The 24834-nt window shown below is 50.5% G+C and overlaps 1 long non-coding RNA gene across 1 annotated transcript in view; it reads left to right on the forward strand.

The window, feature by feature from the left end:
- The window catches only part of LOC114860700 (uncharacterized), a 34393-nt gene extending 12378 nt beyond the window's left edge, over positions 1-22015 (forward strand). Inside the window, exons 2-4 of the long non-coding RNA XR_003786654.2 lie at positions 10578-10632; positions 19875-19927; positions 21569-22015. This is a non-coding gene — a long non-coding RNA (uncharacterized LOC114860700). The remainder of the gene's footprint in view (positions 1-10577; positions 10633-19874; positions 19928-21568) is intronic.
- The last annotated feature ends 2819 nt before the right edge of the window (positions 22016-24834 follow it).

Genomic DNA, 24834 nt, shown 5'->3' on the forward strand with positions numbered 1-24834 from the left:
AACCTGCTGCGGTGTCACGGGAGGATCGGCAGCCGGGGCCCAATCGGATCGTCTCCGCCGTATCCTCTCGTTAGGGAAACGGCGGCTCGGGTTCCCGCGTGCTGACAGGCCGATGCGGCGCGACGGGGGCGGCGGCCGAACACTGGGCTTTGTGTCGACGGGGACGGCGGGCGCGGGCGGATCGCCTTTCCAGCAGCAGCAGGAAGCGAGGATCGGAGGGCTCCCGCCACCAGGCCCCCTTCTTCCCCTCCTGGTTCCTACACGGAGCCAAACTCAAACCATGTGTGTTCGCACCCCGTGGACGTCCGCGCGCAGCCGACCTGGCGGGCGCTGCGGCGGGTGCTGTGGTCTTCTTAACAACATGTGATCTCAGGAAACGTTCGGCCGCCTCCCTCCCCTGCCATTGTTACTTGAATCCCTCGCCTGTGGAACTCCCGAGGCCTCTCGGGGAGAGTGGTAAGTGATTCCTCTCTGTGTCCGGTCTCCAAAGACAAGCCCCTCCCCTTTGATTCAGGACCGGGCACACGATGGATGTGATTGGGGAAGTACAGTAGTCTGTCCTCAGGGATGAAGGTCATTTCCTGATACTTAAGCTGCTACGGGTTAACTAGAAGCAGATTAAGAAAAATGGCCCAAACTCTGAATGACAATGGAGCAACTAAGCCGCGCATTGTTCGTTAGTTACACAGTAATTACACAAACTGCTGCGGGTCTGTGACTTGAATTAAGCCTTTGGGAATATGATTAATGCTCGTTGCTGCTTTCCCTCTTTAATGTCGTCTTCTACCTTCTCATGCATTTCTGTAAACAACAACAGAGTGGAAGGCTGCGGTCATCCGTCATCTACGCTCCATCTACGTGCCTCCATCATCTCAGATGTGAGCTACAAGATAAAAACGTGTGTTCATACCTAATTCGGCGCAGTGTCGTCAGAGCCGGAGTGTTTGAGTGAGCGGCGGCGTGTTCTGGCATGGGAATGCCCCCGAGATCAGATGCGTTTGTGTTGACGGAAAACAAGGCTGATTAGGCGAAATGCCTGCCTTTGCTCTCAATCCATTTATTTCAAAAAGGCTGTTTACTGAAAACACCACCTCAAGACGGGATAAGCTATGAAAAATATGTCCTACTTTCTTTTCTTTCCTCCAACTGTCTCTCTCATTTTGGCAGCTTCTTCCATTTTCAGGACACAGCGTGTCCTCATCGGGCTCCTGCGCTGCCTGTTCCAGGGGCCTCGCTCCTCTGCAGTTTTCATGTGAAAGTCACTGCTGATCCACCTCCTGCAGCCCCATTTTTTTCTAATGAGACACATTGTGTGGACACCTGTGGGCTGCCATTTTTCTTGCAGAGGGGGGGGGTAATGGATGGGGGGGTGGCAGCATTGCCAGCTTTTAATCGAGACGCGTTGACTAATCGCCCAAGGATTAGGCTCTTAGACAAGGCCTCTTTCATTCTGACACTCCATATACCGCAGAGGCTGTGTGGAGATGGAGCGGGCGGGCGGGGGGTGCATTTTTGGAGGGGGAGGGCGGGCGTACAGATGGCATACTGTACCTGAAGATGCTTTGTTTGATCATGCCTGAGCCCTCTGCCTCGACGCACACGCGCTCACCCCGGGGCTGGATCTTTCCCCAGTTCTCCTACTGGAGACAGCGCTGCATTTTTCTCACACCAGTCACCCGGTGCGTTCGCAACAGCGGCGCGCAAAGGTGGATGAATGAAAGGTACCACGTTGGTAACGGCGATGACTTTGCCCGCTTTGCCTCAGGCCACTTACACATACTGTAAGTCATTTGTTGGTAGGTGGCCTGAGGTAATCCACGCCTGCACAGACCCTCTGTGACTGAGATTGAGTTTAGCGTGCCGTGAATGGTTTGTGTATGTGTGTTTGGGAGTGGGCTGTGGACCTGTATATTGTTGTATGCAAATGAGGCGAGGAGACCCCATCGGACCTGATGTTGGCCAGACCCCTTCGCTGTGAACTGCAGGGTTTGATGAGGTCATTCATAACACTGTAAATACACACGCACAACCTTGGACACAAAAACAAAAAAAGTGTGTGTCGTTGGTTCTGCACCAGCTTCAGCACTGATGGTGCAGTTGACGAATCCACTGTGTTTGCTCCTGTCTTTTATGAATGAGAAGATCGAGATCCGATAGGAAAATGGATTAATGAGTTGGTTTTGGTGTTCGTGGCTGCAGCTCACAGGAGTAGGAATGCGTTGATTCCCCAGATAGCCTGCTCCTGGTTTCTGGTCATCAAAGCTGGCGAGGCGTGACATGCTGTTTTTCTGCATTCTCAGTTTGCACAGTAAGCATTTGAAGCCGGCGAGTTTCAGGTTTCACACACCTCTGAATGCGACCTGCTACACGCTAAGCTTTCCATGAATAGAACATGTTGCAGAGCCAGCGGAGGCCCAGGACAAAGGAGGGCAAACATCACACGGGCCCTTTGCTGTTCCAGAGGCGCTTCCTTGTTGCTTGATTAACTGGGCCTCAAGTGTCTGTTTGCCCTTCGTGACCTTCAACGTGTCAGGATCTCGTGAAGGTTTCCCTGTGTCGCATTTGTCACGGCGGCAGCTTTTGTAAAGGTCACGTGTCCTGTGTGAGAGGCAGGATGGGCTCAGGTGTGGAGCGTCAGCTCCATGTTTGCTCAGTGGTCTTATGTATTCTCTCAACTGTGTACACACTCAAGTAGCCTTGGCTCAAGCAAACATGGATGAAGGAACCTGCAGGAGGAAGCCATTATGATTAAATATCAGGCTCTTACAGTCATAATCTGCTGCCTGAATCTGGATTAGGAAGTTCCTTTTCTTTTGTTGAATTGCACCATTCAGCATCTGAGGATCCATTTCTCCGTGTTTGTTCTCAAATACATAGCATGGCCTGTTGTTTGTCTAGTTACAGGAGCAGCCTGGAAGCGGCTGCCAACCTGGCTCGGCGGTTTGTGTGCCGCTTCACTCGGCTGGTATGGAAAATGATAACAAAGGAAATAAATTAAACAGCGCTCAAGCTTTTGTGGTCGAGGAGATCGAAAAGTGAGACATACTTTACAGCGTGTGGGAGGGGCGAGGTAGAAGCTGAGATGGCAGGATGTGGATAGGTGTGTGTGTGTGTGTGTGTGTGTGTGTGTGTGTGTGTGTGTGTGTGTGTGTGTGTGTGTGTTTACGAAGCCAGGGCTGGGAACTAAGTGCTGGGCCCTCCAGGTGTGTGTGCCGGTGGTTGTTGGGGCTTGTGAGTCCCGCTGCAGAGGTGGCTACGTGACGGGGCTAATGATAGGTTGCAGCGGGTGAAGACATGAGTATGTGTGTGTGTGCGTGTGTGTGCGTGTGTGTGTGTGTGTGTGTGTGTGTGTGTTAGCTTGGCTGCTGGTGACACACACACACACACACACACACACACGCATTGTGCACAGAGTTTACAGTGCACCTTAAATCAGACTTCAACATCCCACGCAGCGCGAGCAATTAGGCGCATGACATCAGGACAAGCGAGCACTTGCCAAATGAGGAGGTTCCAAGTTCTACAAAGGCTGGGGACACATAATCCTCAACCAAGCAGCTCCTTCCAAAGTATGATGACAGAGCAGGTCAAGTTCAGGTTGAGCTGCAGCCTTGCAGAGGAGGGTCAGGTGCCCCTGTCTAATCATGCAGCTGTGGTCTGTGTTTGTAGTTACTGGAGTTCTTGTAGTTCTCTCCTCTCAGATTAACAATAAGATGCATTTAGACTCCGGCGCTGCAGATGTTTCAATTACTTTCCTGACAAGCTCCCACCCAGGGATCGTTAAGTGGGATCCCCGCCCACACGTCATTTACAGTAATGCGCAAAGATGATAGCGCTGCTCCACAAAGACGCTCATTGTTGCTGCTCGCAGCGAGGCCTCGTATCTCGGGGACATGGAGCTATGGCTGCGGCCGGCCGCCCCGTTCAATGTCGCTCTCAGGAGAAGCGCTTCAAAGCCGGGCAGCGCCGCCATGGTCTCACCGCGGCGGCCGCATCCGTTCGCCCGCTTCTTCCCGTCTTTGTTCTGCGACGCCACAAAACGTGAATGCGCACATACGGTGAGGTACAGAACAGACCAGCTATTGTTCTGCCCTACATAGGATGAACAAGCCATGTCTGAATGTCTGGTCCTAAAGCTGAGCTGTCAGTCTGTGTGTTTGATCAAGAGGACTTTTTTTTACCGTTCCAGCTCCTGAACCATTAAACCTCCTCAAGTCACAGGTCGGATGCCCAGTCGCCCCCGGTGGCGACCGGCCACATTCCCCACTCAGGAGCAATGTCATAAAAAAGTCCGCCCCGTGACGGATGTGCGGTGGGAAGCCGCCACTGTCAGGTGTGCCTCAGCCCCCGTGAGATCATTTTTAGCTTTTGGATTCTGAATTGGACTCTAATGGGGCTGAGTTCAAAGGACTGAAGAGGATATTTCCTGCCGTCTGTGGGCTTAGTGCTAGTTCAAAGATATCCAACTGTTGACAGCAGCTGCTTCTCTCAGGAGCTTTGACTTTTTCCTACTGTATGAAGAAGCTCCTAGTGAAGCGCTTTAGTCAGTCCCCAACCGAACAACAGTAGACTTCCCCCCGTGCTCTTTAGCAGAAAGCTTTAAGCTGTCTGGAGACGTTTCAAAGCCTTTTCCATCTCTGACTCTTGTTGTTTCTCTTGAGTTTATTATATTTTCAGAGACAGCAGCGCCCGGAGGCAGTGTCAATGCTTATATTTGTGATTTTGTTGGCAGAGGAACAATGCTTTAGTTTAGACAGTGCATTCCTGATTATTGACACACTGTGGTATGGAGAAGGATTAGCGAGCGCTTCGGCTCTCTGATTGTTCAGCTTTGGCTTGTGAGCAACACCTTATTGTATCTATGACAACAGGCATCACAAGCAAGAGCGATTTCACCACCAACCGGTTTGACAGAGAGTCTGCGCCGCCCGCTCGGGCAGGGAGGGTCACTTCGCAGCCGAGCAGCGGGACGCGTTCGCTTGACGCCGCCGAACGCGAACGAACCTCTGCGACCGGCTTTTGTTCCCCGCAGTAGGAATAGTTTTATAGAGCCAAGATGGTGGTTTATGGTTTCTGCAAGAAGAGCTGGTCTCGCTCCTACTAATTACCTGTGTCCGGCTGGCCCACAGTCTGTGGTGAGATGGCCTGATAGCCGGGGACTGAGGCGGCATTGTGAGCCCGCAAGCAGTTTGCTGAGGGTCTTTTAATGGCCTGCTCCTCAATCTTATCAGCAGGAGCCCACAGGACCCATATCAAGCATCCTGGAAAAGACTTACGCTGACATCATAGCCTCTGGGGTCCGCCCTGGTTGTGTTTTGATTCCTGAGAACCTGCTACTTGGTTCCACAAGGAAGCATTAAGAATATAAAACCATCACCATGCAAAAGTTATAATTTGAGCACAGAGTTGGCTTTTTTAAAATCTCTCGACTGGAATGAAGCCCAAGATGTAAAGTGAGACTTTCTTGGTGTGGAATGACGTATCGGGTACCATAAATAAATACAGTAAGTACAGGGTTGCTAAATGGTGGATTTCATAAACCATTGTGGAAGCAGAATTAGCCCCGACTCACATTATTGTTAGGATCACAGACACAGATTCAGCGCTTTTTGATGTGGTGTAAACCATGTTTGCTTCAATTCTAAGTAACATTCCCATGAAGCATGAGTTTATTACTCACTGTGGAAGTGAGGGTGCACTCGATAGAAGTTTTCGAGCACTGGGAAACGCGGCGCTCCCAATCGGAAGCATTTCAGCTCCCGGCACGAATCACTCCCCAAACTGTGTCGCCAACCAGCGCTGATAAGTGAGGCAGTTGGGGCGTTCGACAGCCCTGTCATGTGCAATTAGAGGTGATGTACTGTAGCCCGGCAGGCGAGACGCCTGTCATATATGGCAGACGGGGGAAAACCCATCAGTTGGGAGCCCATCTGAGTCATTCAGTGTTTCCATTCACGGCAGCTCACCTGTTGTGCGCAGTGACAGCATCATTTCCCGTCAACTCTTTTAAGATAGTAATTTTTAATACTTTTCCATTCAACCAAAATTTGGGACCCAAATAATCAAGTCTGCTGAACCATGATAAAGGAAACACTTAGTCAAGTCTTTTACAGAGCTGCAGTGGAAGAACATCTGCACTTTGTTTCCTGCTCATTAAATGTGATCTGATCTTCTTCAGAGTCACAAATATCAACAAAAGGACACCACCATGAAAAAATCTTCCCGACAGCAGAAAAGTAGACATAAAGTAACTGGAAATGATGTGTGGGCACATTGTCGTGGAACGGGACCTGGGCTGTTCAGGAGCCCACAACAAGCGGTTTTGTTTGGCACCGTCCCTTTGTTGACATTGTCGTGTTCTCATGCCTATTAGGTTGCTGTCGACAAACCGGCACCGTGACCAAAGGCCCCCGTATAATGGCATCGGCTGCTGCCCGTCAGACGGCCGGACCGGAATCCAGTACGGAAAGATGCACAGCCTTTTGTCCTGCTACGACACTCTGCTACGTGCCCGTGACGCTTGTCGCACCTGACGTTTCGGATTCAGGCGAATAAATTTTTTTTTTTTTAAGCGCGAGACTCCGTTGCTCCTCCTCCTGTTCCCGTAATGTGCGGCTCACGAGGAAGTGGCGCATTTGCTCCCCCCCCCCCCCCCCGCCGGCTCATCCCTGTGTGGCCATTTGGATACTGGCCATCAAACAAACAAAGTTTGGCCGGCGGTAATGAGGCGCTTCGGGCTCTGCCCCGTATTCCTACGGCGCGGGGCAGCGTGGGAAGTTTGGTGAACTTCCCGACCCCACGCACCACCGCGGCACATTGACCCTCGTCACGTGACAACGGAATGTTCCCCGCCTTTTGTTTTACCGTCCACGGCACTCATGGACTCGAGAGCAATTTTACATACTATGGAATAATCAGCAGCGTGGCATTGTGCCGCCCCATTCTCCTCCGGTGTCGCTCCCAAACAGGATTTGCGGGCAGCTCTCTCCTGCATCTTTTAAATCACTTCAAGCGCTGCTGAAGCCCTTTTGCAACCAAAGCGGGCACCAATCTAATGGCATCATTTGGGCCTGCACACATCAAGAGTATTCAGCCCCCCCTCCCCCCTTTTTTTTTTTTTTTTTTGCAATGCTTAAGGTTTTGTGAACAGGGGAAAACAAAAGGCCGGCCCAGTGAAGCGCATCTCGGCCTCGGGCTGAATAGAGGGGCCCCTTTCATGGCTGTTTATGAGCACCCCTCTTCAAAAACACACATACAAATCACATCCCGTTCTCCCAGTGGCTCCTCTGATACATGGATGATGGCCGCGAGAGGAGGGAGCAGGGATCCCGTGGTGCCTCTCTCCTCTTTTCACGGCTTGCAGTTGGGAAAAAGGAAAAAAAAAGGGGGGGGGGGGGTCCTGTCAACTTTTCCAAACAGGTCAATCAGTTTGTTATGATGAGTTATTGCATAAGGACACAATTAGGACGTTGCATAAAACAGATGCCGGACAGGAAGCCGGACACAGACACAGACACACATTTGAGTGGTTAACTGATCGTTAAATTAGCTGCTGGTTAATTTCCTTTTAATTGTGAAAATGTTTCATGGATTCACACAGTTTATGTAGCGGCGTGTCTGAGAGCATGTTCAGACTTCCTGGACGGAGAATTCATGCTCCGTGGCTCCAGACAGCAGTTTAGCAAGCGGCGAGTCATCCGAGCGTGAGGTCGATTTTCTCTGCAACTATTCCTTTTCCGCTTTGTGTCACGTCTCGTCCAACAGGTAGGGTTTGATTGACAAGAGGTATTTGTTTGTAGTGGCAGCCCGTTCGGTGGGCGTTCTTAAACAAACAGCGCGGCGCTGTGTGTCCTGTTTTTATGGGTCGCGCACGTCACTGTTCAAACTTTCAAACAGGCTGGTCCCCAAGAGTACATGGAGGAGAGCAAACAGTGCTCTAATACTTCACCACTCTGACCTTCTGCTAACTTACTGCACACACACACACACACACACACACACACACACACACACACACACACACACACACACACACACACACACACACACACACACACACACACACACACCTTGTACTAATGCAGCCAAGCAGTGCGAGAGATGTGTGAAATGTTCACTTCGGCTGTGGATGTTTGTGGTTTTATTGTGCAACCGGCGCTGAGGTGAAACCCGTCCAGCTTTCGTTTCATATCAAAGTCCCGTGGCCTCGTCGGGTAAAATGATGCTATTGTGCGGGGGGGGGGTCACTTTTACAACCTTAACAGTTTTTTTAAATATGCGAAATAAAAATTGTGCTTAGCGCGTGATTTTTCCATTGTCATTACGCGTACGTTAGGAAATCGCACAGCTCTTTGAATGCAGCACGGGCCTCGTAAACACGGGTGGTGAGCGCCGTGTGTCGTGTTTAAGTAGCGTACGAGCGCCCCATTCCAGGGTTTTGTGTGCCGGACTAATTGGGTGGGAATTCTGTGGGAAAGTTCGAACGCTCATAAAAAGATGTATTTTTCAAGTGCTCCCCGAATTCTAGCAAAATGCAAGGAAACAGTACAATGTCTATTTTCCTTAATGGCCTGGAAAAAGCCCCGCTCGGTGCAGCGATCGCTGTGTGTCGGGCAGGATTTGCTTTATGTAAGCATGTGTGAGGTAGTTGGTATGTGCCCGGGCTTGTGTGTCGCTGCGCTTTGCAGAGCTCTCTGCCATTTTGTGCTTTTAGGCTCCAGAACATCACCCACGGCCCGCGGAGGTCCTCTCCTCGCCCTCTCCCCTCTTCTTCTTCTCATTGATTCTCACGCGCCCGCAATCACCCAGGGAATAGGACGAATGGGTCTTACACTCGACGTGGATTGAGCTCGATGACGTGTCATCATTTCTCTGCAGCCTGTGCAGAAACAGCGCGGTTAGAATATAGGGGGCTGCTCTAGAGGGAGCTGTTCACTGAGGAAACGTGCTCGCTCCCCCTGTTCCGCCCCATCAGTGAATCTTAAATACGTTTATATTTAAAAAATTATTTTTCAGCTCAGACTCTGAGACAGTCGCATAATAAACAAGACACCAGTTGCTGAAAGAAATATTTGGCGCTCTTTGCATGTTTATGTGGCATTGAGCCGCAGGGCTCCTTTGACGTGACGTTAGGCTCCGTAATCCCTCTGTGTGTGTGTGTGTGTGTGTGTGTGTGTGTGTGTGTGTGTGTGTGTGTGTGTGTGTGCGCGTGTGCGCGTGTGCGTGTGCGTGCGTGCGTGCGTGCTGCTCACCTGCGGCTCCAGGTACGGGCGAGTGTTTACACAGGCTCCGCCCGCCGTCGAGGGCCGACGTCCTCTGGAACCCAGATGGGGAAGAATGCGTGTGTGGCGACCGCTCCACCTGCGCTGTCTGCGCTAATCCCTGACATCGCCCGTGTTTACGCCTGTGTTTTAGTTACAAGCCAGATACTCGCATGCTTCGGCGCTTAGATGGGGCTCCTGCCTCCGCACGGCCCGGGGGCATCCTCCCCCGGCCTGCCACACACGCTCTCATCCTCCGGTGTCTGGAGACAGGTCAACAAACACGGTAGTTACTCACTATCTGCACACGTCAATTCATCCTTGTATCGTTTAAACAGAGTCTGTGTCCCGTTTAAGGATGCTGTGGAAAGGATGATGTTAAAACCTGGTTCTAAAAATAGCACGTCAAAGCCCTGATTCTGTTGATTGGGATTCGGATGGGCCTAATTGGATCATTTACGGGGGAACATTACCTCGTGGCTGTTTCCGTATGTACTCACTGTTTGAGGAGGTCTTGTTTTGTTGTTTTATTTGGTTGGGATTTCGTCACGAGTGACGCCGGCTCCACCGCTGAGGTCATGGTTCGAGGAGGAGAACGTTCCGGAGCCAGTGGCTGAACTCAGCTTTTATTTTGGTAAATACGCTAAATTTAGAGTCCGGCCGCGGCCAGCAGTTTGTCCCCGGCTCCCCGAGTGACACACCTTTCGAGAAATGACTCGAAACATCTGCTATTTTTATCGCGCGCCGACAATCCTCCTTGTTTTTCCCCCTCCTCCGCGGACGCGCTGTACCGCGGAGGACGGCGTCCTGGTTTTCATTTATCGCATTCGTCGGGCCAATCAGGAAGCCGAGGATCCCGAGCCGCTCTCGGGCCGGGATGCGTTTCAGCTGGGCCTGTGACACCGGGGAACCAGTCAGCGGTGCCCTCCGCTAACACACCCTCCTCCCAGCGCTGCAGCGACGGGCCCCGAGTCAGAGCTAACTGCATAATTGGCCTCGGTTTGCCATTTTACGGAGCCGTGACAGGACACAGAAACACGTCGAGCGTTACAGAACCCTGTGGCTGCTCTTCTCTATGACGGCGAGATCCACCCAGCTGTTATTTCTGCCTCTGACCTGCCCCACCGTTACGCGGTCAGCGCTTTGGACTCTGTGGGTTGAGGCTTTGAGTCGTTTTCCATTCCTACCTCATATTACATGATCTAACACTCTTTCATCTAAATGAGCCCAGCTGAATAGAGAATGAGGAGTTAAGCAGATATGGAACATGACACGGGGATGGCGTGAAGTGACATTTGTCTTTTTTTTTTTTTTCAGGGTGAACCAAAAAACCTTGGGATGAGATGAAACCTCCACTTCCATGAATCTTGTGGTGAGTGTGTACTTCTAGGAAGCATTCCTTGTGTTTTTCCTCCTCTCTCCTCTGCGCTGTGACGTCGGGCGCTTATCTCCACCGCGTGTTTGTCCGGTAGATGTGCGGCCTGACCCACATGTACCGAGCGCTCTACCTGCAACCACGCGTGCACAAACCTTTATCGTCACCGCGGTTCAGGCCTATAAAAGTGATGCAACTGCAGCTTTAAGTGCTGGCACCACTGGTAGCCCACTGCTGTTAACTATTTAGCCCAACACAAAGCGTCTCAGCTGAATTCGCTGGGCGGCGTTTGTTGTGGTGCGCTTGAAGAATTGTTGCCGTCCTCAGAGTGACATTTTAACACAAATCATTTAATTGCGCCGCTTTAAAACGCCATCCAAGCATCTGTGGCGTGTTGCAACCGTGCTGGAGCCCGTGGTGCCGTACACAGTGTCCTCGCGTCTTATCACCGTGCACTCCCTCCGTCCCTGCTCTCAGCTGTGTGTTCAGTGTGTTCTCGTCAGCATTTCACCCCGGGGTGATGCCCCTCTCTCAGCCCCTCCAGGCACTTTTGACTGCACGTCCCCCGTGTTTGCCCAATCATCTGCTGGCCGGATACGGGGATGAATTGCTCACTACAGCAGGTCAGCCTGTGCCCCACATCCCCCCGGCCGTTCGCCCATCTCCATGGCGATGGGGCAGGAATTTAGTTTCCCTCGTGTGCCCGGTGCCAGCCGGGTCCCCTCCTCGCCCTCCGTCCTGCTGGGCGTCCAATCGGAGCCCGCTAACGCGAGTCACATGCTCGGGGAGTCTCGGCTGCGTCCCAATGAGCGTTAGCGCAGCCTCGCTTCCCTCTGCTGAGAACCAAGGCCCCGGGGAGAAATGCGAGTGATTTGTTCGGTCGAGAGTTGAGTGCACTAGTCAGTGATTTTCTGACTGAGCCGTGCAGTCTTTTAGAGCTCGTGTTAATTACTCATGTTCAGAAACACGCACATACACACATTTTCAACAGGCCACGTTGGGTGGTTTACAAGATAGTACAGTATATCATTAAATACACTTTTGATCTGATGGAACCTTTACAGTAGATTTTCTGACCTGGTCCTGTCTTGACTGCTAAGACAGTTTCACACATCTAACCATTGATGTCACAAACACATCACATTAATGAGCTTGTGTGTGTGTGTGTGTGTGTGTGTGTGTGTGTGTGTGTGTGTGTGTGTGTGTGTGTGTGTGTGTTGTTCTCTACCCGTGGTATTAGCTCAGGGCAGGTGAGTGTTTGCCTACCTTTCTCCCTTTATGGAGTGAGTGTTTGTCCAAGGAATGCTCCACGTCCGATTTGTCATTGACTCTTATTGTTTTGCTCATCAGTGTGAGTTGGCAAGAGTAAAAAAACATGTGCTTCACTTCCTTTTTACCTCCCTTGCTCTGTGAATTTGAAAAAGTTTAGGGTTTGTACATCCAAACCTCATTAAATGCATATATAGTTGAATTGGAGAGGCTTTAAACGCATGAACATCGTCTGGTTCCTCTGCTTTGTTATAAGCAGGAAGCTTCACCAACCACCTCTGTGTGAACAGAGCCACGATAAATGTCGTGCAGGCGATTCCTATAATGTTTTGCTTCTGTTATATACTGTACCAAATACCAGGATTTGTGTTAACCTTAAAGTGTTTGCATATAAGTACACAAAGCCTCACCACAAGTACAGTACGCGTGCATTTGGAAGCATGTGCAGCGCGTCTGCCCGCGTGCTTGTGTGGCTGTCGTCCGGTGCCACCATCTGGGTGGTCCTCACGGCTGGTTTCATGGTAATCCCTCAGTCCCATAAATCAGTGTCCGGGCTCAGGCCGGGAGCTGCTGCTGTGTGAGCGCTGGAGCGAAGGGGGCTGGAGGCAGCGAGCCGAGACCCCGGCCGCCGTCCTGCCCCGGCCCGGCCGCGCGTCCGCTCTCCGCACCGCCTTTAAAATAACTCGTCACGCTTTGGCAGGCGACCTCAGCGCTACGTGCACGGGAGCCACCAGCGGTAGAAGCAGGGGAGGTCCCATACACTGTATTTCATGACTTTAATCTGACTCTCTTTTCCAAACTTTTACATTACGTATATTTCCTTTTTCCAGTTGTCAGATATTATGTATATGCTAATATTTAGCGTTTGTTTGTTCAGATTGGTCTGATAGCCTTGCAGAGTGGGGCTCTCAGTTCAAATGTTTCTGTCTGACTCAAAGTGCCAAGATTAAAGCCACATCTTAGTCTTTGTAGGCACCGTACCTCTATGTGAGGACGAGGAGGGAGGATGAAGGCCGGCCCGAGCCGTCTGGCTTGCATACAGCTCTCCGCTGAGCTTTTATCTAGGGAGATTGGCTGCAACTCTGTCCAGACCTGGCTCCCGTGGAGTGCACAGTCCTGAGACCTGTGGCATTAATAAAGATAATGCTGTTTGGAATAATAACAGTCAATTCTGCCCAATAGAGGAGAGAGACAACAGACGCAAGTGTAGCAGAATACAAAAGAAGCCAAGATGAAAGGCTGAAAGGCACCTCTCTGCCTCTCTTGTGGGAAGTGATGGAACCTATATCAACATGCTCGCACACCAGCAGTATTGAAAGACCCTATGCCAATTTTGACCTTCGGGTGCCGTGACGCAGAAATGCAATTTGTTCTTTTGTCTGCCAAGATCACAGAGGGAGACCACTGACTTGTCTTTCCCTTTATTCTTACTCATTTTTTCCACTCGCTCCCCTCCTTTTCATTCTTTCTCTCCTCCCGTTGCCTTCGGTGAGTGCAATTTAGTTTGAAGAGCAGGTGGTCTTTTTTGAATTTCACAGTGCTTTTGGCTCCCACCTCGGGCGTGTGGGGCTTTCAGTCAGAGTCAGTCATGTAGGCCAGGATTAGAATGGTGCAGGAGGAGGGGGGGCTCCAGTAAGAATCTCGGTGTTGGCCACCTCCATGTCCTGCAGTCAGAACCATGTCGAGCGCAGATTGAATGAGTTATTTTGTTGCCGGAGCTCTGAGCCGCACCCCAGATGGCTTTTGTGCTGGTGAGGGACATGCATGGGGACCAACACTTCAGGCCCGGTGAGTCACTGGGCCCAGCAGGTCACACACAGAGTGAGAAAGCAGAGTGTTGTGGTCCTGGCACCTTTTTTTTTTTTTTTAAACTCAATTCTGAACAGTGGAGTGAAACCAAATAGATGGATTAGAGCAAAGGGAAGACTTTACTTCTCACACACACACACACACACACACACACACACACACACACACACACACACACACACACACACACACACACATACACGTGTACAGTACACAGTGAGATTAAGACCCATGTTAAGACTTAGTGAAGCATTTCATCATCAAACAAACGGGTGGAAGAGATTCAGGAAAATGTGCCGCGTCAGCATTTCCAGTGGAGGTATTTTCTTTTTCCTGTTGATGAAAAATGTAACCGATCAAATTACCACAAGCGCACGTTCACCACATTTTACTGCTTCTGACCTTGGTGTCATCACTTGCTGTTAATTACTGTGACAACCCAGTTTTGTCAGGGCCCATGGTTTTATCTGCCCGACAGGACTTTTTGTCGGCTTAAGATGACGTTGGCGATCTGTCCGCCGCTGGAAATGGGCGAAGGCGGAATGGAGCGATCGCCGCACAGAAAATGCCTGAAAGGACGCGATGTCAGAGTGAGTGACGGCGCGGCGGCGCGGCGGTCACTTCCATCCCCGCATCGCGCCGTGGCCGCCTGCTGTAAATCAGAGTGGGAGGGGTGCTTTTGCTGGGACCGGCCTGGGTCGGTCCCCCCAAGTGTTTGTGTCACGGAGGTTTCACAAGTGGCCGCTTCCACTCGCACTGATAAACAGCAGGGATTGGATCCAGACCTCGCTGGGTTCGAGCTGGAGCCCTGGGGCTTGTAACCACACAGACTGGGAATGTTAGTCATTTGTTTATTATGGGTGATATTTGCCTGCTCCTAATCCCCGTCCGGATTAGCCCTGATGTGTTCCTCATCCCACCTTTTTTTTTTTTTTTCCACTGTCGTCGTCGCTGACATTTAAAGCAGCGGGTTCTGCTGTTTTGCTCATGTGTGCATGTGGCATGAAGCGCCGCTCGTTTCACTTCGTGCGCTGCTGAAAGATGTTTGTAATCAGGGGAGTTTGACAGATATCCCGACCGACGGCGTCCCATGTAATGCTGCGATCAGCGTCAGTAGGAAAACTTTGTTAGCGTGGATTATAATTTGTCATGTGCCAGGGCGTCTCGGCCGCGCTTTCAGCCGCAGGCGTGTTTGGACCTGAGAGTGTGTTTTGTCTTTTCCTTTTCAAACGGAACACATCCTGTAGGAACCAATTAATCAGAGACAGTGGAGGTCAGCGTGGCGTCATCGGGATTGGAAATTCCTGATGTCACGAAGGAGGAGAAAGCGCTCGGAGGGCTCGTTTTGTAAAAAAACCACCTGACAAAAATCACCTGGATTAAAAAACTTGAAAAAAAAACAAGGGAGCAGGGTTTCACTCAGCAGATCATAGACCGACCTTTCAAAAAGCTGATCACAAAACGCTCCATGAATCTGTTTCCACTTTGAGCAGGAGAGCTCGTTAACTGCTCCTCGACGGGCCCGCGAGCGTGGCCCCTCCCACGCGCACACACAGAAGCAGCAGACACGCCAACGCCGGCAGATTGACAGACGGATGGCGTGTAATTATCTGTGTTTATGTGTGTGGGCTGCGGGGCCAAAAGGTTAAGAAAGACGGCTCACCGTGTTTTGGAATACTCGACTTGGACTCGGGGCCGTGTTTGCGCGGCCTGATTGGCGGCGGAGGCGGATTCCGCTCTCGAGTCGTGCGTGCGGCGTGAACAGGCTGTAACCAAAACAAGTCGTAGTTTAATGCTATAGTGTGTCAATACACGGGGTCCTGTTTATGGTGCGGTTTTTATTAGGTCAGAGCCGGAGAGTTGAGTGTTTAGGCTCACGACGGCAAACGAACTGAAGGCTCGGCCCATAGAAAAACCTCAAACGGCAGAAGACGGTGGGTTCCCGAAATTACCCAGAGGAGACACTCGGGTGAGGACCCTCCCTCCCTCCCTCCCTCCCGCCGTCCTTCTCACCCTGCTCACAAAGTGCTGTTACTCACTGCACATGGAAGCCCTCCAACTGAAGCAGTCGCAGCTGATCTTCACGGGGCGTTGCTTAATTGGCAGTTTTTTCGCTCAGGGTAGATGTGCTCCGCTATGCATGTCTTCCTCGGTGGCCCGTGCGTGACTTGCCTTTTTAAAGTGGCCTTTAATTGGGTGCACAGTCACAGTCCCCTGCTCTGTGCCCTGTGGAACCTAAATGTGGCCCATTTGACCCCGGGGCCCCGGAGGAGGAGCCTCATATTTGGCAGCGAAAAATCGCAACCATTAACATTTTTTTCTGTTCATCTTCCGGCCAAATTCTTTCTCCCTGCCCCCCTTTTCAGTTTAATGTCAATTCCGAAGCTGATCTCTCTTTTTTCACTCGGAGACACATTTGCACCTCCAAAAACCAAAATCCGCTCGCTTTCATCACCTTTTCATATTCCTCGCCTGGCCCGTGTTTGTGTGACTGTCTGCCAGCCCCCAGTCATGCACTTCTGTCAACATGGCAACATGTCGACCTCCTCGGCCCCGAGGAAAGGCCTCAAATTCTGGCTTTGAGTGACCCTGACGTCTCACAGATCTGGCCACGGCTCCTACTCGTACCAGCCGCTTCCAACTGGGCTGCATCAGCAGTACTGAAAGACCTGAGAGCACTGTGATCCCACCATGGGGTGTGTGGCTGTGGCTCCGGCTGCACTACACTTTAATCCCCTTCCCTTTTAACCACAATGGGAAACATGTGCTTACTCTGTGTAGGGTACAGGCCCACCATGGGAGAAGCTGTTTATCTTCACTGTAAAACCAACATTCACAGCTCCCGTGACCACTCCTGGTCACTGCTTCTGCTGGGTTAAAACAGATAGACGGTCACCAGGCGACATTATAGACAAGACAATAGGTGAATGACGCTGCTGCTCGATGAAACTATCCCCCGATGTCTCACCTTGCAAATTTAGCCAGTTGTTTTTGTGTTTTTCCAAAGTAAAAGCATCTAATGTGTCTGCTCATGTTTATTGTCCCCCTAAATTTCCTTAGTGTGTGACAATGATTTCACACTTCACACCTCATAGTAAGAGAAGTGAGCAAACCTCAGAACTGTATTATGAATAACCACGCACCATGTAGGATTACTCCAGATGTGCGACAGTCGTCTAAGGTCACGGTCCTTGTTGCTACGGTTCCAGGTTTCGGTGGTTGTTCCTGTGTGGGCAGGAAGCTGTGACATGAAGACGCAGTGGTGTGAAACGGGAACCGGCCACCGTATGCCATCCCGAGGAACAGGAAATACACCTCGCATGGAGATGCTGCGGTTTGTGTGTTGTCGGGAACGCGAGACTGGCCGGTCTTCTGACATCACACGGCGTTTACGTTTACACCACTGTAACCTGACAGGCATGGGAGCTGCGGTCTATGAATCGAGCCTAGAATGTCTGTTACTGGAGACTGACGCGAGAGTCCAGCAACAAAGTATATACTAAATAATAATGTCCATTTTTCTGCCTGAGGCCTCGGCGACCAATTCCCAACTCCGGCCTGTATCAGATCATGGACTCCAAAGGTGTGGTAGGTGATCTGAGGGATGAGTGAGCCCTTCCTGGTGTAACAGTAGCCTCCACCGGCCCTTCCCGTCGCCCTGCCTCCATCTGCCCTTTCCTGTCGTTTTATCCGAGCATCTGCTGCAACGGAACCCGGGCCGTGGCCCCTCTGATCCTCTGTTCACCTTGCTGCCAGCCTCCGCGGCTGGTCTTCTCAGATGTCACTGTGAGGAGAGAGTGGCATGCTTGAGTTGGGCTGACTGACAGAGTCCTGACACCCCTGTGTAGCCACAACTGTCTAAACTTCCTGCCACCCACAGCTTCCCACATTTTGACTTTCATTGCGCCAAGGGCAAAAGGACTAGAACCAAGCGGATCTGTTGTGTTCTCCTTTGTGTGTGAACAATGAGACAGCGGGGTTTCTTTTCTAGACTCCTGCATCCTACAGCATATCCTTATGAATCAGAAGCAAGACTGCGATTCGGTTGGTTTGTGACCCTGGTAGGACTTGAATCATTTGTGAATCATCTATGTGCATTCATGCTAAACCATTGGGAACATGTTTGCACTTGTGTTCATTCCACCGCTGAACTTCCAAACAGCAGCCACGACTCCTGAAGCGAGGCTCGTCCCAGACCTCGAGCGTATCTGCACACGCGTCCTACATTTCAGCATGCAGCGTGTGACTGTTGCGTCCCACTGGCACTTTGATTCAGTAATTCTATGGTGTCAGGCACAATCTGCCTGGGCCGATGTGTGTACGCTGAGCCTTAGACGTGTGCGTGGACTTACAGTCCTCAGCTCAGAGATGTAATCTGATTTGCAGAGAGGAACGGGTCGGTTCATATGACTGGTCTAAAGGCACGGGCCTTTAGACCAGTTTTCACTGCAGAAATAGCAGCATGTTTTAGTAAAGACATTTAAAAAGTAGAACTGAAAGGTGTTAAAGTTTACTTCTAAACTGACCTGCAGCAAAGCAAAGCAGAACTGCGTCTCACCCTGCAACGAGTTAAACAGCTATACAGTATACTTTGAATTTAAGAGAGCTAGAGGTGCTCCATCATGTGATTCTCACCAGCTGGAGGAGACGACCACAGTAGAAGGACAGAAAGTCTCAGAGTCTCGTTAATCGACCCGGCTTGTTTTCCATCAGCCGCGGTCGAGCCTCACACAAGCACTCCCCCTCGTGCCCGTCTGTCTTTGCAAAGTTCAAGTGTGTGCGTTTGGCGCTCGGCTGTTTCATGAGCAGGACAATGCTGTGGACAGGAAGCTCTGATCCCATCAGGAGTGTCAGCATGGGCGGTTTTTCATAAGGTAGTAATCTGGGCACACAAAGGCTGGTCCAATATTAGAAAGAGCCCCTACCCCTGAGGCAATCAGGACCTGACCACCGCTTCTGCTGGGGTGCCAACCTGCTAAACATTACCTCATCCCAAGCCTCATGCGCCTCCAGCCTGCTGCTGTACATGATAGCTCACTTAGCTCCGTGTGGTGGTTCGAAAAGAACAGAAATATAAGAAGGGATATAAACGAAACGAGACCAGCGCACAACTACCTATGGTGCCTGATGCCAGGGAAAGGTATTTTAAAGGGGAGAGGAAAGAAAGACTCATTTTACCATGTCCTCCAGAAACTCTGGGAAGCCGCTTGCCAGTATTCAGTTTCTCTCCCTGCCGTCCTGTTATTGCTGTTTTCCCCTCAACTGTTGGAGCCTTCAACCTGAAAGGAGGTTCTTAAGTTCAGGCTTTGTGTCACTCAGAAACAGTGCTTCGGTTGCCACGGCTACCAAGTCTGGGACGGTGAGACTTAGACGCAGAGAGCACCTTTGTCTGTAAGTGGATGAAGAGGGACCCAAGCTGTCGCCGGTCCAGCGAGCACAGCCTCAGTCCTGAAAACCGGCCCCAATAAAGAAGCCTGCACGTTTCCTAAACCAATATCTGCTTGAACCTGTTGACCTTATAAAGTTAAACCGTCACATCGCGCACACCCACTAGAAGCGCAGCGTTCTCCTGAGCTGGCAGGTACAGCAGACGTCTAATGAAACCTTAGATTTACATAAAACAGAGTTAGGGTGATCTACGATCCATGCTGCTTCATGTTTGACACTTTAAATGTGCTGTGAAGATACTGGAGAAGGTCTGAGTCATAAGGTCATTATGGAACTAGTTTGGGTTGTGAGCAGCGGACTTGAAATAATGCAACTTAAAGGTTGTCAGAGCAGCTGAGTGATTGGCAGTAAAATAACAATTTCCTACATTTGGAAAGTTTTTTTCCCTGTTTGCATTTGTGCAGGTATTGTACTTTGTAACAATCACGGTTGTGGTATGTAACTCTGAAACGGTCCATTCACCATCAGCTATGTGTACGTGCGCTCTCACTGCTTGCAGATGCCTTGTGAAGCAGTCATTAAGTTTATGTGTTCAAGTTGAACAATGGTCAGAGACGTGGAGACTGACAGGAACTATTTGTACTGTCATTGTACTGTAGGAAAATAGGTGCTTTCTGGAGTTTTAATACACATTTGCCTTGAACTGGGTCTAATTTTATTCTGAAATCTCTTTTTTGCCCGAATACTTAATTTCTCCATACTTTGTTTTGCAGATGGCCCGAGAAGAGGCCGACTGATGGAAAGCCGATCCTGCAAGATGCATCAGGTAGCGATGACTCCGTGCTTTATTTGATCTGCCTTCAGTGGAATATGTGGTCACGCGCCCTGCATCTTGTTATGAGCGCTAGTAGTTGCATAAACCAGCACGCTGGGCTACGTTTAATGCTGAAACAAAGATCGCAGCAGTGGCTCACATGTTTAACAGACCTGACCGGGGTGGTGTCGATGGCTTCGTGCCTCATGTTCTTTTTTTTTTTTTATTATTGTCTAACTCAAGTCATGACAGCACAGTGAAGAATGCGGTGGCACAGAGATATCACTTCAAACGCTCTCGGGAGCCTCAGATCCTTTCACTGAAGCTGAATGAAGATATGCTTTGATGGCCCACCACAGTGGATGTCCTTTAAAAAGTCCTGTTGATGGGACGGCGTGGGGGCCGAGTTCTCAGCGGAAGTCAAATATGCTCGGCCTCCACATGAGCAGTCTTCAGGCTTGGATTATCTTTATTTTCTGTTCTAGCTGGTTCTCCTGGTAAATGAAGGGGAACCGCGTGTGTTTTTGCGACTGCGTGGCAGCGAGCCAGCAGACAGGTACAGTAGATGTGCTGATGAGGAGATAGGACATAGGGGCCGGCCTCCGCCGAAGCCGCAGGCGCACACGGGCGTACGCAGGCAGGCCGGGACTCGGAGGCAGGTCGGGGCCTGGTTCTGTAGGCTCTCCTCCAAGATGGAGACGGGGGGGGGGGACCAGGACAGAGGGCGAAGGGGGAGAAAAGGCTGTTCAGAGGCGACGCTACCACCAAAAGTAGATTAGCCCTAATTAGACTGAAGGAAGGGACTGGTTGCAGCTCAGGGCAGGTGTAAAGCAGCGACCGAGATGAAGAATAGGCTTCAGAGTGAGGTCACATCCTGTACGTGACTCCTCACAGGTAAATCTGCTCAGCGCAGACAGACAGGAGGGCGATGAGAAGCGCTGATAGATGACTTGTTGCACTTCTTCCTTGGGCAAAGAACAAGCGGGACTAACCGGTCCTGCAGCCTTGACTGAGCGGACGCCGTGTGCGTGGGGGCAGACACTGTAATTCTTTTTTTTTTTTTTTGTGTGGGAGGTTGTGGATGCACAGATAAAGCAAAGTACGGGTTGTCAGGAGGTCGCCTTCCTGCGTTAGCTCACCTTTGAGGTTTCAGGGCTGCTTTCAGAAAACCAGTCAACCAAACGGGCCATTTCGTAACTGAAATGAGACGTATCTTTATCTTCAGGAGTTTTTCGCCCTGAAGGAGAACTTCTGTGACATCCTAATTATGGTATTGAACAGCCAAACCGCTCCAGCCTCCACACAGCTGGAAACAAAACACACACAGCCTTTTGCCACCACTCAATAATGTGATCATTCCAGCAGTGGACGAGGGTTTGGGTGGTTCTGCAACTCTAATGTCTTTATGCCAGTTTAAATCTTAAAGCCTCTACTGTATTTTGTTTGGAAAGTTGCAAAATTGAAGTTTGTCTCAATCAGATTTTGGTGTTTCTCCACTTAATTGAAGTAACAGCTAGCTTTAGCGTTAGCAAATGCTGCCAGAGGGCCTGTAAATCTCTTTATTAAGGGCAGGAGAGGAACACGTGTCAGCATTCAAGCTTCGAGTCGGGGTTTGGCCTCAGTGGATCATTAGTTTCTGTATTATGTTTCTAGGATCACGCTAAATCCAGGGTTGGACTGTGGACGAGCATCCAGTCCGGCAGATGTTCGCTGCTGGCGTGGCCGCCGACAGCGGGAGCGTCCAGCGCCCCAGACTGGGATAGGCCGGGACGCGAACGCCGCGGGCCGGCGGAAGCGCCCGTCAGCCCGTCATCGGAAGTGCAAGATTAACGTCGCTGCGATTAGCGAGGAGCAGAAACGAACGTCTCCCGACATTCCTCAGCGGCTTTTAATTGAGATCACAAAGAGGCCTTTGTCATTCAGGTGCAGATGAATGAAAGCAAAACCTCTCCTACCGCCACTACATTTTCCTGTCAGCTCGTGGTAATGTTATTTAATAATCCTGTCAACCTGTTTAGGCTGATGATGATTTATGGTTCCATACATTCTGTCGTGTTTGTGAAATCCTATTAGTGGGAATAAAAAGAATGCTGCATCCGAGCTGATCTCTGTTTATTTTGTCATCACATCTGCAGATGAGTGAGATTATTAACTGATGAGACAATGTTCGTTATGTGTCTGCTGTTATTGTTATTATGTTGGCTTTATTACTAGTTGGGCCAGTATTTGTCAGTCAGTATCCACACCAGTTTTTTTTTTCCTTCAACAGCTCATGCAGAAAGAAAAAGTGAATAAGTAAAGTGAAAGTGGAAAAAAGGGAAGTGACAGGGTTTTAGCTCACAGGTTAGTTTATAGACATACTAAAAAAGATGTTGGGCAATAAATATTATTCACTTTGATAAGCTAAACGATGACTTCATGGAAAATTTGTTAGTAGAGAAGTGCTTAATGTCAAAGGTTGGGTAAAGTTCAGGGGTTTTCGTCCTTCTGTGGATCAAAATCCCCACAGCTGCCAGCAGACCGGCGTCCCGGCACCGACGACTAATGTATTTATTGTTTTCAATTAGCTGAAATGAGTTCAGCGATTCAGCAGTGACTTCCCATTCAGCCGTCGCTCACTGTTAATTTCAGCTGTGACTCAATGAGCTTCGCTGGGTAGCCCGGTTGCTAAGGGGGTAATTATTCCTCAAGGGCTTCGCTCATTGTTGCCTTTCTCCCCGCGGTAAAACAAAAGGCGAGGGCTCCATTGCAGCGCGCCCGCGCTTTTGTTCCGCCGCTCGACGATGTCCTGACAAGTTGTTCAAAGCGTCATAGGGATCATATTATGAGTCCGATCGGAGGGAGGCGCGAGGTCAGCGGCGGCTGAAAGAGAGACGGGGCGCGAAGGCCCCGGCGCTGATGTTGTGGAAGTTGAGCTTCGTGACATCTTTATGGCGTTGCTTACGGTCAACAACATTAGCATGTTGACAATGCACTTCCCTGCTACACCTCCCCCACCCTCCCCTTTTTGCTTTTTTCTCCTCTTTTTCTCACACACATACGCGGCTCAGGGGAAAAAATGACCTCTCTGCAGCTCTCAATTCACTGCACTTCTATAGGCCTGAATGGAGCAGCTCAACAAAAGGTGACATAATTTTCTCAGGGCTTGATTGGCCCCCTCCATGCCACGGGATGACATCATGCCGCCCCCCCCTGAAAGACATCACGACCAGCACCGGCACACAGCCGACCCCCGCCATCCCCTTCATGTTCTTGGATGCTGGGTTGCCAGGGCAACAGAGTTGGGCTCAAGCCTCGGGGCAGGACTTGGCAGGATATTATGATTTGGCTGTTCATAATGAGCTCTGGCAGCGTCGGTCTTGTGTTGGTCTTGAGAAATGATAAGGGTAGGTGGGAAGCGGGGGTGAGGGAGGGGATGAGGAACACTGTTTGGCCCTGGCTGTACAACGGTTTGGACTTTGTCATTAAGTTTTGTGTCGACTGCTCAGCTGACACTATTTTTACTTTAGTTGACTCACTTTAATTACTCTGAAGAAGTTGATTTTGGGCTCATATGACGTCTCGGTACCCAGATGGTTCCCTGCCATCGTGTCCTCATCTTCTGGCACCAGTCTGTACCCAAGCATGGACTACAGATGCGTTGCTGTTGCTGCGCATCCGTGACCCTTACTCCAGAATATCGCACACATGCGATCGCCTGCTTCCCCTTGTAATTGTTGTTAATGAGGATCATTTGAAGGGAGGTCGACGTGCAGCTCGCAGCCAAACCTCGCTGGTTCCAAACACTCCTGCAGCCTTTTAGCCTGCTCCAAACCATTTCCTCGAGCTGGAGCCGCGTCCGAGGAGGAAAAAAAAATGACACAATTACCGCTCTGTCCTGGAAAACGTCCACGATACATGCTGAAAGAAAGACTAATGCACAGTGTTTGGTAGCACCGGTGGTGCGTACTGGTTTTAATGGCCAAAGTAAAATAACCATCCTACACAAAATTCTTACTTGTCTATCATGCCAAGTCTCTTAGCCACTTTAAAGTCTTTATTCTTGCCCTGTGGTGTGATGTAATTAACTGTGGTGTGTCGACTTGGCCCCTCCTTGGACTTCCTTGGAAGAAACCGTGGCTGTAGTGGGTTTCTGAGCTTGGATCAGTGCTCCCCGGGTATTGGTTACCTCTGGCACGCTGAGGGTGCGTGGGCTCCCAGTGACCATGACGTCGATCCACTCCGCTCCGCTTCCTCTGGAGAAACGGTGGGAATCCACCACTTTCCCTGTTCTCTGTATTTTCCACAATTGTTCTTTATAGAGGTAACCTCTTTTCCGACAGGTCTTCACTCTCTAATGTGTCATGGGATTCACCTTGAGTTTATTATGACCATATTTTCCGAAATGAGCACTTTATCAATACATCAACATGAAATTGACAGTGACGTTAGGGGCGCGCACGTCCAAAAATCATAAAATGCGCAGCAGTGTTCCTGGATTATTTGAGATGACAATCTTGATTGGCGAGGCGACATAAAGGAGGCAGTCGCATGGCAAGCCATCGCTCAGTCTGGGCAAGCGCCCTCACTCAGCCTCTCCATCTCTCACCTCTCTCCCACTCTCTTAATCCCCATTGAGAAGGGGAAGGGGAGACTCTGGAAGCAGGAGAGGATGAGGAGGAGGGGGGAGGAGGAGGAGGAGGGGAGCGGGAGAACAGGCCAAAGGCTCCACTGACATCCATGGGAATCTGCAGATCCATTCAGCGGTAATTATCAGCATCAATGCAGAGAGGCAGTGGCAAGACGAGGGGCGGGGGCAAGGGGGTGTGGGAGAGTTTGCAGGGGTGGGAGGTGTGTGTGGGGGGGGGTTCACGGCGTGGCAGCGCATAGTGACAGCAAAACTCGGAGAGGTGGTGATGTAGAGAGAGGGTTTTCTCTTC

Source organism: Betta splendens, chromosome 8, assembly GCF_900634795.4.
Source record: "Betta splendens chromosome 8, fBetSpl5.4, whole genome shotgun sequence".
In the NCBI taxonomy this organism is placed as follows: Eukaryota; Metazoa; Chordata; class Actinopteri; order Anabantiformes; family Osphronemidae; genus Betta; species Betta splendens.